The 10,585-nt window shown below is 44.2% G+C and overlaps 1 long non-coding RNA gene across 1 annotated transcript; it reads left to right on the top strand.

Annotated features, from left to right (window-relative positions):
• The first annotated feature begins 481 nt into the window (after positions 1 to 481).
• LOC137332772 (uncharacterized) lies at positions 482 to 8,374 on the top strand. Its single transcript, XR_010965747.1, has 3 exons — positions 482 to 620; positions 7,606 to 7,760; positions 8,288 to 8,374. It is a non-coding gene; the product is annotated as an uncharacterized lncRNA (long non-coding RNA).
• Positions 8,375 to 10,585: the final 2,211 nt, after the last annotated feature.

The raw sequence follows: 10,585 nt of genomic DNA, 5'->3' as shown, positions 1-10,585 counted from the left end.
TTTCACTTATCGGCCCTAGGTTTTTTCTCTGTTTTCTATTCCTCTCCCAGGAGATTACATGGCCGTGAGGGAGGGGGAGGGTGCGGTAGGAAGTTTAGTCAGGATGCTCCGGCCATCGTGATGTGGGGCAAACTTCATGGACCAGCTGGTTTTTTTCCTGCCCGTGTTTTGTATGTCTGTAACCTCTCAGGATCTCTGCACGTCTCTGCAGGACCTGGCTTTTGCCCGAGCTCTATTGATCCTTTCCTTCCCCACTTCCCATGAAGTCGGCAGGGAAGACTTGACTGCACTTCCTTCGTGCTTGCACTCACACCCTTGACAGCCGCTACTGCCCTCCCAACTACTTCTCCCTCTTAGCCTAATCCACTGCTTCTTCCTGTCATCATGCACACTGTGCTAAGCTGCATGTTGAAAATCATACATGTTAAAAATCCCTTGCCAAGGGCACATGTTTAGCCACTTCCAACCTTTCTACAGGAAAAGCTGGCACACAGCAGGAGGGGGACGACCAGGAGAGGAGGAGGTCTTGCATCTATTTAAAGGCTGCATATAGTGACCCAGCCAGAGTGGAGACGATTGTGCAATTCGCCCCATCAATCAAGCCTGGAGCCCGCATTGCTGTAAGTGACTGAGATTTATTTTACGCACGTAATTTATATTATGCAACAATGCTCCACTCACTGTATTTTGCTGGAGAAATAATCCTGCTTTTATCGGGAGACTTTGCTGTAGTTTCAGTCCTGAGTTCTGTTTGCTGTAGTGCGTACAGACTCTGTTTAAATAGACACTGTTGGCTGTAAGTCCCACCCCGCCTCCAACTCTTCGACTGACACAGTGGTGTCAATAAACATTTTGCTCCTTAAACACTGACACTAATGGAAGAAGCTGCCACCGACATTATTGGAAGAAACAGAGCAGACAGCAGGAAACGTGCCAGCCAATTTGTGCACAGCAAGGTCCCACAAAGAGCAATGCAATAAATGACCAGATAATCTGTTTTAGATGATATTGGTTGAGGGATAAATTTTGGCCTGCTCTTCAGTGTCGTGGGATCTTCTACGTCCACCTGTGAGGGCAGAAGGGGCCTCGGATTAACGTCTCATCTGAAAGATGGCACCTACGACAGTGCAGCACTCCCTCAGTACTGGCACTGGGAGTGTCAGCCTGGATTATTTGGTCAAGTCTCAGCTGTTAGTTTATTGATGAAAAAGCATTATGGGATGAAAAGAGCAACATTTCACAAAAAATGCTTAAAATACCTCAGCACCTGTCAGTAATCCTGATGTAGAGAAAGGCTACATTTATTGACTAGCAAAAGAATGATAAAATAACGAGAATAAAACTGCTGACGGCCAAAGGTAAATAGGACAATAAGTAAAACCGGAGAAGCTATGTCTGCCTCTCAGTGATTATTAGCATTTATTTGCATTAAATATGCTGAGAACATTAAGGTGCCAACATTAAATCTGCCCAATGAACAAGCAAAGCCTTGATGGCAATAGACAATATTCAGCATGTTGACAATAACAGACAGAAAGGGGTCAGTCAAACAATAACCTGACCTAATTTCAGACTTCAGACTAAAATCATTTGCGTTTCACCCACGCAATTTATATTTATATTGTTACCTGGATCCCATAATGGGATTTCAAATCAGCAATTCTTCCCGATGAACCATTATTTATTTCACTTAACTATCAAACTCCCACACCATAAAACCCACCCTGTGATGGAATGAGCCTCCTTTCCTGTTTAGTTTCTCAACACTGGACACCTATTCAAGAAGGGAGTCAGGCAGAAAGCAAATAACTATAGACCAGTTAGCCTAACATCTGTCATTGGGAAAATGCTAGAATCCATTATTAAGGAAATCAGTAGGAGGACATTTGCAGACTCATAATACGATCAAGGAGAGTCAACATGGTTTTATGAAGGGGAAATCATGTCTGGCAAATTTATTAGAGTTCTTTGAGGATGTAACGGGCAGGGTGGATAAAGGGGAAGCAATGATACAGTATATTTGGATTTCCAAAAGGCATTCGATAAGGTGCCACATAAAAGATTACTGCACAAGACAAGAGCTCATGGTGTTGGGGGTAATATACTGGCATGGATAGAGGATTGGCTAACTAACAGAAAACAAAGAGTCAGGATAAAAAGGTCATTTTCAAAATGACAATCTGCAAGCAGTGGGGTGCCGCAGGGCTCAGTGCTGGGGCCTCAACTATTTACAATATATATCAATGACTTGGATGAAGGAACAGAGTGTCTTGTGGCCAAATTTGCTGATGATACAAAGGTAGGTGGAAAAGCAAGTTACGATGAGGACACAAAGTGTCTGCAAAGGGATATTGACAGGTTAAGCGAATGGGCAAAAATTTGGCAGATGGAATATAATATGGGAAAATGTGAAGTCATCCACTTTGGGAGGAAAAATAAAAAAGCAAAATATTATTTGAATGGAGAAATACTACAAAATGCTGCAGTACAGAGGGATCTGGGTGTCCTCGTACATGAAAAACAAAAAGTCAACATACAGGTGCAGCAGGTAATCCGGAAGGCAAACGGAATATTGGCCTTTATTTCTCGGGGGATGGAGTATAAAAGCAGGGAAGTCATGCTACAACTGTACAGTGTGCTGGTGAGACCACACCTGGAGTACTGCGTACAGTTCTGGTGCCCTTATTTAAGGAAGGACATACTTGCATTGGAGGCAATTCAGAGAAGGTTCATTAGGTTGATTCCGGGTATGGAAGGGTTGTCTTATGAGGAAAGATTGAACAGGTTGGGTCAATACTCATTGGAGTTTAGAAGAATGAGAGGAGATCTTATTGAAACATACAAGATTCTGAGGAGACTCGATAGGGTAGATGCTGAGAGGATGTTACCCCTCAAGGGGGAATCTAAAACTAGGGGGCATGGTCTCAGAATAGGGGGTCGCCCGTTTAAGATGGAAATGAGGAGGAATTTCTTCTCCCAGAGGGTCGTGAATCTTTGGAATTCTTTACGCCAAAAAGCTGTGGAGGCTGAGTCATTGAATACATTCAAGACTGAGTTAGACACATTTTTGATCAGCGAGGGAGTCAAAGGATATGGGGAAAGGGCGGGAAAGTGGAGTTGAGGTAAAAATCAGATCAGCCATGATCTCATTAAATGGCGGAGCAGGCTCAAGGGGCCGAATGGCCTACTCCTGCTCCTATCTCTTATGGTCTTATGCTCTCATGCTCTCATGGAAGATTCTAACCTTGCCCCCCCCCACCCCACCCTGGTCAGGAACGGAATGGGCAGGCGGGCAGTTAGCATTGCTGCAGAGCAGTTACCACTGTGTTCCTGCTGGTCGCCATTTTAAGCATGTAGCTTTTATTAGTCGGGCGGGGGCGCCTCATGAATACATTGCAATTCGGGGTCCCATGAAATAATCGAGGCATGGCATGGCAGGGCAGCTCAGACCCGTCGAATGCACATCTTGTGCCATGTGGGAACTCCAGGACGCTTCCCATGTCCTGGAGGGCCACAGATGCAGGAAGTGTCATCAGCTGGAAGAGCTCGCGCTCTGGGCTTTGGAGCTTGAGCAGCGGCTGGCGTCACTGCAGTGCATCCGCGAGACTGAGAGCTACGTGGATAGCACATTTCAGGACGTGGTCACCCCACAGCTGAAGAGAGTGCGACAAAGAGGGACTGGGTGACCACCAGACAGACAAGGAGGAGCAGGCAGGTGGTGCAGGAGTCCCCTGAGGGCATCTCGCTCTCTAACTGGTATTTTGTTCTGAGAAAGGTGAAGAGAGAGATAGTGATAGGGGATTCGATAATTAGGGGAGCAGACAGGCATTTCTGAGGCCGCAGATGTGATTCCAAGATGGTATGTTGCCTCCCTGGAGCCAGGATCAAGGATGCCACTGAGCGGCTGCAGAACATTCTGGAGGGGGAGGGTGAACAGACAGAGGTCGTGGTCCATATCTGCAGCAACAACATCGGTAGAACGAGGGATGAGGTCCTGCAAGCAGATTTTAAGGAGTTAGGAAAGAGATTAAGAAGCCGGACCTCAAAGGTAGTAATCTCCGGATTGCTCCCGGTGCCACGCGTTAGTGAGTATAGAAATAGGAGGATAGAGCAGGTGAATACATGGCTGGAGAGATGGTGGAGGAGGGAGAGCTTTAGATTCCTGGGGCATTGGGAACGGTTCTGGGGGAGGTGGGACATGTACAAGCCAGTCGGGCTGCACCTCAACATGGCCGGGACCAATATCCCCGCGGTGAGGTTTGCTAGTGCTGTTGGGGAGAGTTTAAACTAGCTTGGCAGGGGGGTGGGAACCTGAGCGTAGATTCAGAAGGGAAGGAAGCAGAGCTGGAAATGGAAGGCAGAAAATTGTAAGTGAGTTTGGAAGGCAGAGGAAACAAAGGTTAGAAACTAGACAACAAAGGAGTTTGGCAGTGCTTAATGGTGTATACCTCAATGCAAGGAGTATAGTCAGGATGGCAGATGAGCTAAGGGCACAGATGGACGGGCAGGAATGGCAGCTCAACATTCCTGGTTACAGGATTTTCAGACGAGATAGAGAGGGGGATAGAAAAGGAGGGGGGATGGCAATATTGGTTAAAGAAACAATTACAGCTGTGAGGAGGGGTGATATGTTAGAAGGATCATCAAATGAGGCCATATGGGTTGAGCTAAAAAAGAGGCAATCACACTTATGGGAGTGTACTATAGACCCCCATACAGTTAGAGGGAGATAGAAAAGCAATTATGTAGGGAAATTTCTGAGAAGTGCAAAAACAATAGGGCAGTAATAGTAGGGGATTTCAACGACCCTAATATTAACTGAGATAAAATCAATGCAAAAGGTATAGCAGGTGCAGAATACTAAAATTGTATTCAGGAGAACTTTTTTAGCCAGTACGTAGCTAGCCAAACAAGAGAGGGGGAGCAGTTCTGGATTTAGTTTCAGGGAATGAAGCTGGGCAGGTGGAAGGAGTATCAGTGGGAGAGCATTTCGGTGGTAGTGATCATAATTCAGTTAGATTTAGCATAGTTATGGAAAAGGACAAAGAAAGAACAGAAGTAAAAGTTCTAAATTGGGGAAAGGCCAATTTTACTAAGCTGAGAAGTGATTTAGCAAAAGTGGACTGGAAACAGCTACTTGAAGGTAAATCAATGTCAGAGCAGTGGGAGGCATTCAAGGGGAAGATTCAAGGGGTTCAGAGTAAACATGTTCCCACAAAGAAAAAGGGTGGGACTCCCAAATCTAGAGCCCTCTGAATGACAAGTAGCATACAGGATAAGATAAGGTAAAAAAGGGAAGCTTATGTCAAAAACCCAGAGCTCAGTACTGCAGAAAGCCTAGAGGAGTATAGAAAGTGCAGGAGTGAAATTAAAAAGGAAATTAGGAAAGCAAAGAGAGAGCATGAAAAAATACTGACAAGTAAAATTAAGGAAAACCCAAAAATGTTTTATAAATACATAAAGAGCAAGAGGATAACTAAGGAAGGAGTAGGGCCTATTAGAGACCAAAAAAGTAACCTATGTGTGGAGGCGGAAGATGTGGGTATGGTTCTTAATGAATACTTTGCATCTGTCTTCACAAAAGAGAGGGACGATGCAGAGATTGTAGTTAAGGAGGAGGAGTGTGAAATATTGGATGGGATAAACATAGTGAGAGAGGAATTATTAAGGGGGTTATCATCTTTGAAAGTAGATAAATTGCCAGGCCCGGATGAAATGTATCCCGGGCTGTTAAGAGAAACAAGGGAGGAAATAACGGAGGCTCTGACCATCATTTTCCGAACCTCCCTGGTTACAGGAGTGGTGCTGGAGGATTGGAGGACTGCTAACGTTGTACCATTGTTTAAAAAGGGAGAAAGGGATAGACCGATTAATTGTACGCCAGTCAGTCTAACTTCGGTGGTGAGCAAATTACTGGAATCAATTCTGAGGGACAACATAAATTGTCATTTAGAAAGCCACGGGTTAATCAAGGACAGTCAACATGGATTTGTTATGGGAAGGTCATGTCTGGCTAACTTGATTGAATTTTTTGAGGTGGTAACAAGGAGGGTCGATGAGCATAACGCGTTTGATGTAGTCTACATGGATTTTAGCAAGACATGGCAGACTGGTCAAAAAAGTAAAAGCCCATGGGTCCAAGGGAAAGTGGCTAGTTGGATCCAAAATTGGCTCAGTGGCAGGAAGAAAATGGTAATGGCTGATGGGTGTTTTTGCGACTGGAAGGCTGTTTCCACTGGGATCCCACAAGGTTCAGTACTAGGTCTCTTGCTTTTTGCGGTATATATTAATGATTTGGACTTGAATGTGGGGGACTTGATCTAGAAGTTTACAGATGATACAAAAGTTGGCCATGTGATTGATAGTGAGGAGGAAAGCTGTAGACTGCAGGAAGATATCAATGGACTGGTCAGGTGGGCAGAAAAGTGGCAAATGGAATTCAATCCAGAGAAGTGTGAGGTAATGCATTTGGGGAGAGCAAACAAGGCAAAGGAATACACAATAAATGGGAGGATACTGAGAGGTGTAGAGGAACAAAGTGACCTTGGAGTGCATGTCCACAGATTCCTGAAGGTAGCAGGAGAGGTAGATAAGGTGGTTAAAAAGGCATACGGGATACTTTCCTTTATTAGCCGAGGCATAGAATATAAGAGCAGGGAGGTTATGCTAGAACTGTATAAAACATTGGTTAGGCGTACAGTTCTGGTCACCACATTATTGGAAAGATGTGATTGCACTCGAGAGAGTACAGAGGAGATTTACGAGGATGTTGCGAGGGCTGGAGAATTTTAGCTATGAGAAAAGATTGGATAGGCTGGGGTTGTTTTCTTTGGAACAAAGTAAGCTGAGGGGAGATTTAATTGAGGTATATAAAATTATGACGAGACTAGGTGGAGTGAATAGGGAGGACCTATTTTGCTTAGCAGAGGGGTCAGTGACCTGGGGCATAGAATTAAAGTAATTGGTAGAAGGACTAGAGGGGAGCTGAGGAGAAATGTTTTCACCCAGAGGGTGGTGGGGGTCTGGAACTCACTGCCTGAAAGGGTGGTAGAGGCAAAAACCTTCAACTCATTTAAAAAGTACTTGGATGTGCACTTGAAGAGACGTAACTACAGGGCTACGCACCAAGTGCTGGAAATTGGGATTAAGATGGAGAGCTCTTTTTCGGCCGGCACAGTCACGATGGGCCAAATGGCCTCCTTCTGTGCCATAACTTTCTGTGATTCTATAGTTAGGACCCCGGCGCCATTTCAACTTCAACTTGGGAGGTCCCACCCAATGTCCAACCCATCAGTAAAACTGAGCGGGATTGGTCTCTCGGGGCCAGCAAAGCATTATTTAAAGGGGCACTCACCTGCAGGTAATTGGATCACAGGAGCTGTATGCCATTGTACTGTTTGGATTTCCAGGAGACCTCCCAGCCACCAGATCAATTCTTTCTCACATGTTTTTGGCCTGTGACGTGCCCTCAGTAAGCTTTATCTGCGTATCATGGATGCTATTATTGCCAGTTTCATTTGGATGGAGGAAGAGTTGGAGAAAGAGCTTTGTGAAGCAATACAGAGTAGATGACAGTGACAGCATCTTTTTCTTATTTGTTCTTAGGCAAGGCAGTATTTATTGCCCATCTCTGGCTGCCCTGAGGACCTTAAGAATCAACCAAATAAGGCGGGACAGGAGTCACCTGCAGGCCAGATTAGGAATGGTTCTCTTCCCTGAAGGATATCAGCCCCTGTTTTATGGAGTGAGAGTTAAGGCAGGTGAGTACTAAATACAATTATTTAAAATCGTTCTAAATTAACCACTCGCTTTAATCTCAGTGGCCTCAATGGGGAGAATAGGCACATGATACATCCATACCTTTACCTAATTGATTTATTTAATTACTGTTTAAGGGACCTTACAATGTATAAAATGGCTGCCTGGATCATCTAAATAACAGTCACTGCACTTCAATGTAATTGATTGTCTGCGGTGGGGAGTTTTCCCCGATGTCCTGGCCGATATTTATCCCTCTACGAACATCACTAAAATAGATGATCTGGACATTATCTCAATGCCGTTTGTGGGATTGTGCTGTGTATAAAATGGCCGCCACGTTTCGTACATTAATACAGTGACTACACTTCAAAGTGCTTCATTGACTACAAAGCATTTTGGAATATCCTGAGGTCGTGAAAGGCACTATATAAATGCAAGTCTTACTTTTTCTATCTATCTCTCTGCGATGTTTCTCAGTGGTGCGATAGGACACTAAATAAATACAAGTTATTGCTTTGTTACCTAGATTTTATTATTTTGGACAGTCATTGTGGGATGTGAAGGGATTCGCAAAATTTCACATGTTCCCCCCACCCCGAAGATTTATTGGAGTTATTAAAGAAACCCTGGTGTGACTGTTTTAAAAAATCCAAGGTCTCTCAAAATGGCTGCAGTCAGACACATGGCCGAGGACCGGCAGATTTGAAATTGCATTCTCAACAACTTGGCAGGTTTCGTGTCTCAGACAGGTTTCTTTAAACAATGCAGCTGCATTCTAGCCCTGAGGCAAGCTATCAACATGGCCGGCCAACACATCAAAATTCGAGCAGGAAGTGATCGCAGGACAAAAGGTGAACCATCAAGGTACATTCGGAACAATGGTAAAGCAGTTAGCGAACAGATCGATACAGGAAACGGCCATAATGTAAATGGGCCAGAGATGGGGTCCTTTGTCTTACGTTTCGTGCTTAAATCAAACAATGAAGCAAGCTGATAAGGTATGAAAAAACCTGTTACCAAGAGGGTATAACTGAAGCTGCCCAGTATATTTCTGGGTGGGTAGCTGCTCTCTTCGCCTCTTGGCCCTATCCTGTCTGTCTGCTAGCAACTAAGAAGGAAGCCATCCAGTAAACCTCGCAACCACATGTCGACGGCAGCAGCAGGCACAGGGGCCAGGCCTTTTCATCTGTTTTCACCGGTGAGCATTAATTTTCTGGCTGCCACAAGACAACCTAGCATAAGTGTAAGGTTGGGGGTTAAAGGGGATATTGCTAAACTTGTGATTTTAGAATTTTTCCTCGATGTGTCTGTTTCTTTCAACCCGATAAGTGTAAGACTGTATTACATCCATAGCGATTTCTTTATCTTCTGTATTATACTGTTTACCTTGTAGTTTTAGTTTTCTTATTAATAAACATTGGTTTTCCTTGTACCAATCCACTGGTCTGTTTGTCTGTCTTTGTTACCACTCGATAAGTCCTCAGCTCAGAATCAGGAAGGGGTAAGCGATTCGCAACCGCACTGCGGGCAGGGCAGCTCAGGAAAAACATAACTGGCTGACCTATTATAAGCCCGAGAAACAGTAAAAAAAGAAACCCCTTACAGATGGGCCTTTTATATCAGTTGCATTCTCAACTAGTGCCATTTGCTTCCCTGCCCCACTCACCTGCCTCTTCCCTGCATTTGTTTATATGTTCCTTGCCGAATATCTTCTGATGACCGACATAAGATCATCAACAAGGGACTGGGAATCAAACTCCCAATAGTTGGTCACAAATTGATCTGTGATGCTATTAAAAAGGGGGTAAAATAACACTGTCAAGGAGGGAAATTAGATCTTAATACTGAGCTCCAGCAAAGCTCCAACAGTGGACACAGATTGAAGACAATTAGCACAGCCCTGATATTTTTCCAAGCAATTTGTGGGAAACTTATCTGCAATAAGTCTCTACAGTAAAATGAAGAAAAAGAAAGAACTTGCATTTATAAAGCGTCTTATCAGGTCTTCGGGATGTCCCAAAGTGCTTTGCAACCAATGGATTACTGTTGTAAAGTAGTCACTGTTGTAGTGTGGATACAAGTCACAACTAATTTGTACAACTATCAACATTTTTAACTAAGTCCAAGTGTTAGACGGTTCACTATGGTGATTGGTGACTTACCAAAAATGTTTAGGGGTCAGTTTATCAGTACATAGAATCATACAGCACAAACGAAGACCATTCAGTTCATCGTGCCTGAGCCGGCTCTTTGAAAGAGCTATCCAATTAGTCCCACTCCCTCGCTCTTTCCCCATAGCCCTGCAAATTTTTCCTTTTTAAGTTTTTATCCAATTCCCTTTTGAAAGTCACCATTGAATCTGCTTCCAAGGCCCTTTCAGGCAGCGTGTTCCAGATCATAACAACTCGCTGCATAAAATAATTTTGCCTCATCTTCACCTCCATCCCCACCCCTCCGCCCCGTTTCTTTTTTTGCCAATTATCTTAAATCTGTGTCCTCTGGTTACTGACCCTCCTGCCAGTGGAAACAGTTTCTCCCTATCTACTCTATCAATATAAAAAGAGATAAAGTGTGACAAAGGAAACAAGAAATCATGGAACCTTACTGTTTGAGTTAGCTCAGGCTGCAAAGCCTTAATCTAACCTGCAGACACGGCAGACTGGGACAGTGACAGTATTTATAATAACTGTACCTTTTCGCTTGGACACTTGCTGTGTCAGCATTCAGCTGCACCCGGTGAGCAAGCTCTCAAACTTTCAAAAGGGGATGTAACTGGGGAACATTTATAAATAACCCAGTGCCTCGAGTCAACCAGAACTTTCAT

Source organism: Heptranchias perlo, chromosome 15 (assembly GCF_035084215.1).
Source record: "Heptranchias perlo isolate sHepPer1 chromosome 15, sHepPer1.hap1, whole genome shotgun sequence".
In the NCBI taxonomy this organism is placed as follows: Eukaryota; Metazoa; Chordata; class Chondrichthyes; order Hexanchiformes; family Hexanchidae; genus Heptranchias; species Heptranchias perlo.
The sequence above is the reverse complement of the archived record's forward strand: the minus strand, read 5'-3'. Positions and strand labels throughout refer to the sequence as shown.